The sequence below is a fragment of the Mus pahari genome, chromosome 1 (assembly GCF_900095145.1).
Source record: "Mus pahari chromosome 1, PAHARI_EIJ_v1.1, whole genome shotgun sequence".
NCBI lineage: Eukaryota > Metazoa > Chordata > Mammalia > Rodentia > Muridae > Mus > Mus pahari.
The window spans coordinates 12,495,272-12,501,133 of NC_034590.1; the positions used below are offsets into that span (position 1 = coordinate 12,495,272).

General features: G+C 44.1%; 1 protein-coding gene across 1 annotated transcript in view; it reads left to right on the plus strand.

The window, feature by feature from the left end:
- The first annotated feature begins 3,998 nt into the window (after positions 1-3,998).
- LOC110333227 (zinc finger protein 791-like) overlaps positions 3,999-5,862 on the plus strand; it is a 23,376-nt gene continuing 21,512 nt past the window's right edge. Inside the window, exon 1 of the mRNA XM_029538046.1 lies at positions 3,999-4,054. The gene's annotated coding sequence lies outside the window, so the exon portion shown is untranslated. The remainder of the gene's footprint in view (positions 4,055-5,862) is intronic.

The window sequence follows — 5,862 nt, forward strand, 5'->3', positions numbered from 1 at the left end:
GGGGTATAGGGAACTTTCGGGATAGTATTTGAAATGTAAATAAAGAAAATAATAATAAATAATAAAAATGGGAAAAAAAGGGAAAAAAAAAGAAAGAAAATCAGGCTTTCAGAATTATAACCATGACCCAGTTCTTGGATTTCTTTCTCTGTCCTTATACTATCAAGGTGAAAAGCTACAGGCATATAGTCTGGCTACTATGGAAACATTGTCATCTTGTTTTCATGGCATGATAGACTACATCACTTTAACCACATCAAAAAAGATTTCCAAATTCCGTCAAAGTGTGGTATTTTATGACACAGTGTGGTATTTTATGTGGTATTTTATGGGGGTGGGGTGGGGATAGGGAGAGAGAGAAAGGGAGAGAATCCACCAGGAACTGATTAGTGCGGTGTGCAGATCTCCCACATAAATTTTTCTGGAAATTTCTCTTTAAGTTTCCTCTAGAGATTTGTGAGCCAGAGCCATGGAAAGGTTAGGTTTAGATTTTGGTTATGTTAGGATGAGGAATTAAGGGTTTGAGTTATAGGGTTGGGTTAAGATTAATGTGATAACTAATGTCCATTGTCGTCTTAGAATAACCATGGAAACAAATTTCTTTGGCATGTCTGTAAGGGGTTCTTTGACTAGGGTAACTGAAGTAGGAGTGCCCATCTTAAGCAAAAATCACCCTTTGAAGATGATGATGACAGAGAAATCAATGACTGACACCTGAGATGATTTTGAAAGCTATTACTGTAATCCTCCAGTGCTCCTCTTCCTCTGTTACTCAGGTTAATTAGTTAATTTCTTATTTGGTAGGACAGTGTCTCACTATGTAGCCCAGGCTTTCCTCATGTCCACAGTCGTCTTCTTACCTCTATCTCACAAATGCTAGATTGCCAGCAGGCTTTACCACAGTCCAGCTTCAGTGGCACATTAGAATAGTCAGACAGACAGAGCAATTGTGTTAGAGGAAGAGGAGCACAGCTTTATGCTGCTTTCTGTAGTAATACAGTTCTTTTCAGGAACCTCCACTTTAGTGAAGCCAGAATTCTTGATTGCATTGTTAAAAAGAACTTGAGTCAATATAGGTCGGAAGTGGGTTTTAGTTTATGTTTGTCTATTGGTGTGTGGGGGGTGTGCGTGTGTGTGTGTGTGTGTGTGTGTGTGTGTGTGTGTGTGTGTGTGTGTGTGTGTGTGTGTGTGTGTGTGTGTGTGTGTGTATGTGTGTGTGTGTGTGTGTGTGTGTGATGGTTTGTATATGCTTGGCAACAGGGAGTGGCACTATTAGAAGATGTGACCCTGTTGGAGTAGGTGTGGCCTTATTGGAGTAGGTGTGTCACTGTGGGTGTGGGCTTTAAGACCCTCACCCTAGCTGCCTGGAAGTCAGTATTCTGCTTGCAGACTTCAGATGAGGATGTAGAACTCTCAGCTCCTCCTGTACCATGCCTTCCTGGACACTGCCATGTTCCTGTCTTGATGATAATGGATTGAACCTCTGAACCTGTAAGTCAGCCCCAATTAAATGTTGTTATTGTACGAGTTGCCTTGGTCATGGTGTCTGTTCACAGCAGTAAAACCCTAATTAGTTCCCCCCCCCCTCTCTCTGTGTGTGTGTGTGTGTGTGTGTGTGTGTGTTTGCATGTGAGTTGCGGCATCCAGATGAAGGTTAGAGGCTAAACCTTCCACTGAACTAGAGGCAGGGTCTCTTGTTGCCGCTCTGTGCCTGTGATTCTCTAGGGACTCTCCTGTCCCTGCCTCCTGTCTTGTCACTGGTGCACTGTAGTTACAGACCTGCACAGTCATATTTGACTTCCCTTGTGCGCTGGGGACGAGAACTCAGCTCTTTAGTTACAGGGTAAGCACTTTACCCACTAAGCCACCTTTTCCACCTGAGTTTATTACAAAGAGAATTTAAGCATAGTTATTAGCAAGAAAGGCACTTCAGGAAAGTGTGGGCTTGTCAAGGGAGAGCCACCTTTAAATGTTACAGCAGCTATGTATACAACTTTCATGACGTCTGAAGTTACATCTCCAACAGTTCATCAAAGACTCTTTTTCTTTCCTTTTAGTAAATGAGCTCATAGGTTGTTTCCTGAGGTGCTGTGGATGGGATTACAATGTAGTAAGGTAAACTCTTTCCATAGTTCCTGAAGCAGCCGTCTAGCTCTTAGAGACAGCATGGATTGGTCCTGAATTCTGCCATCCCCACTGAGATCTTCATGCCACCCCATTGTCTATGTGATTCAGCCTGCCTGGCAGGAATGATATTCTAAAGAGACATCGGTGTCTCTCTCTTTGGCCAACAGACTCTTGAAACAAATTAGAATGTTTCCAGGAATCTCATCCTAGAAGTAAAGGCCGAGGAAAGCCAGAAGAGGAACTTGTCTATGGGAGAAAGTTGTCTAAGTCTGTTTTTCCACCATACTGTCAAGACAAGAGCTGAAGGTAGGGAGGTGGGTGGGCTATGGCTCACCTCATACCTTGGATGGACTGCTTAGGTAAGCTTCTTGCTGGCCTCTACTTAAGCTTCATCCTGTTGTAGGACCCTGAAGATGGACTAAGGGACATAGTCATGTCTCTTCCAAATGTAACCACATTAAATACATCTTTTTCTGTCTTTCACTTATTTATATTGATTGATGGGTTATAGGTATCACAGTAGCAAGAAGCTCGCTAAGATACAAAGCCTTCATTTTCTGAAGGAGCAGAGGGACTCAAGCCTTCTTGGGAAAGACTGACCCCAACCAGCTTACACCAGTGACTTTTATTCATTCTTACACAAAATTAACTAGGCTGGGAAAGGTTCCAACTACCAATGTTATCTTGCCCTCGCTGCCTGAGAGAGCAGAGCAGACAGCCCAAACAGATCTCAGTTCCTTTTGACCATGGCTAACTATAATCAAGAGTAAGACCTCCAAGTTGGCCAGGAATGTCTTAGGACCAAAGTCTGTGCAGCCGCAAACTCTCATGTAGTCACAAGTGTAGCCTCTCCAGGGAGACATTTCTTCAAGGTTCAAGTACCCTGGAAGCAATTTCTCAGACTCTACTGATGAATCCAAACATAGCCAGGCTCTGCTGAAGCGCTTCACTCAAAGCCGGACACAAAGGCTTTACGACACACTTCCCTTAGAGCCACACGTAAAGGCTTTACTATGCATAGCACTGCATATTTATTTATCTATTTAAGTTTGAGGCAAGGTGTCTCTCTTCTGTAGCTCTAGCTGTCCTGGAACTTGCTGGGTACACCAGGCTGGCTCTGAATTCACAGAGATGCACCTGTCTTTGCCTCCTGAGTGATTTAGACAAGGCATGTGCCACCAGGCCTGGCTGATTGTCACTATTCATTTAATTCTTGTTTTACAGAAGGATGGGAGGCAGCAGCTGTTTGTTTCATTAGAGTGGCCAGGACACAGGCTCTGGTCCTAATTCCAGTGACAGAAGATGGCCAACATCAAATGCATATCTCATGTCTTAAACTCCACTGACTTCCCTCTATGAGCAGCATTAGATGATGATGATGAATGATGATTGATTGATTGATTATGTTATAACCCTACCAAAGGGGTAAGGGAATAGCATTTTACAGAGGGGGAAACCCAGGCTCTCAGAAATAAGAGATTTTCTACTATAGTTATGTGTAACTGCTTTTTTTTTTTTTTTTTTTTTTTTAATCTCTCCAACCTAGAGATTCATTAAAGTTGAAAATAAAGCCACCCAAGGCAGGCAGGATGACACAGGCCTGTAATTACTTGGAAGGTTAAGGCAGGTTTACAAGGATTCAACAAGGTGCGCAGGAAAGTGGCATGCACTCCTCTTGCGGGACTCAGATTGGAGTCTCCCCGCCCACCTCTCGAGCCTCCTAGTGGCTGCCAAGAGAGAATTGAAACCCTCCCAGCTCTTGGTTGGAGAGCCTGTACTAAAGCTGAGGCTCCTGAAGGTCCTCCCACTCCCAAATCTGCCCGAGAGCTCTCCTCGGCTCCGCCCTGCGCCCTACTGAGTTGTCCGTAGTGGCGTTCCCAGGCGGGCGGTGAAGGCGCTGGCGAGTGGAGGAGCTCACGCGCATTCGGTGAGGAAGAGGGAGGCCGGCTGCTGGCCCTGCGAGATGCCAGGTCCCTGCTGGGGTCTTTGTCTGCGGCTGCGCGTTGTGTAGCAGCGGGACGGATCGGGATGACAGTGTCTTTGGCGCGGGGACCCAGTGATCTGGACTCTCGCCCGCAGCTCTCTCTGCTGTCCACTCGGACTCCTCTTTTCCTCTCGCGTTTCCTTTCCCCTTGGGTTCCCTGGCGTCTTTTTCTTCCCAGAGGGTCTCTCCTGAAAGATTTCCAGGCTCGAGTTAAGATGATCTTCCGAAGTTCCCTTCCTTAGAACTATGCTGTCCCTGCCCGTCCCCAGTTTTAGCAGTCTCTTGTCTCTGTTCCTGGCCAAGTCCGTCACTTTCCTGGCCTGAACCTCAGAAAGTCTGTTGCGGGTTCAGTAAAGATGATTGATCCTGTCTTCAGCCCTTTCTGTGGCGGGGCGTGGAGAAACTGCTGACCAAGTTTTATTCTCTTTGTGCAGTTGCAGCCTGTGTCAGGCCCTGGACAAAGACAGAAAGAGGGTGGTGGGCACAGCTCTACAAACGTTCTTCGCAGTGAGTGGTTTTGGCTTTAACATTAAGACAGTTTGGGGTTAGTGACTTAGGAACAAGTGGCTTCTTCTTGGGATATCAGGTTTTCTGCATTTGTGTAGAATGTGCATACTCTCCAGTGGGGAATTCTGTTTTCCAAAGTGAGACTGATTTTTCTACTCAAACTTTAACTCTGTGGCTGGCTGGGAAGGGGAAAGGGGAAACTTTTCCAGACTTTTACAACTACTGGGGAAAAAAAATCACTTTTCTTTTCTTTTTTTAAAAACCAGTTTCTCTCAGGCTCCCCCATGCCTCTCACTTTTGAGATTGTTGTCAAGGCCTTGGGGAGTAGATATTTGGTACTCTGCAGGGTTACATTATGGGTTTTCTAAATGTGGGCAAAACTCAGTGTTAAGACAGTAAATAGTTCAGCATGCTTTACCTTGATGGTGGAGTAATGGAAACGTCTCAGGAATGTTCTGTAATGCTCTGTCTGACTTTTACTGTTTTTATTCTTTGAGAATTTCATACATTATATTTCGATCATATTCATCCCCCTCACCTGTCTCTTTCCAGATCCACATTCCACCTCTATCAGTCTATATCTATCTATCTATCTATCTATCTATCTATCTATCTATCTATCTATCTATGGTTTTTGTTTGTTTGTTTTTGGTGGTAGAGGGTGCTCTGCACCTCTTTGGCTGCCCTGGAACCTGCTGTGCAGACCAGGGTAACCTTGAACTCAGAGAGCTCCTTCTGCCTTTTCCTGAGGTAGAGTTGGGGTTGGGATTAAAGGTATATAGTAGCACACCCAGCCATGTGACATGTTCTTAAAATACTGCCTACCTATCAGGAACACATGAGTGTTAACTTCCAGTCATTCTGGAATTCCAGTGTAGACTGAAGACCAGCTGAGACATCCAGCCTTGTGGACTGAACTACTACCAGACTCTTGGCCATTCCTTTGGGAGATGGCCATTGTTGGAGTAGCCAGATTGCTTACAGCCTGTAAACTACTCTAATAAATTCCCTTAATCCATGAATATATCTTCATTCTATTAGTTTTATATTCCTTTAGAGAATCCTGGCTTATACACTGTGTCTGAATAAAATCTTATTTTTTCCTTAATGGGAGTTGAGTTCTTAGTTGATTCTTTTGTTCTTTCAGATCTGTAAGGATGATGTTCTACTGTCTTCCAATTTGTATTTTCAGATTGATTTATTTTACTTTTTTATATATTTATTATTATTTTCTTTATTCACAT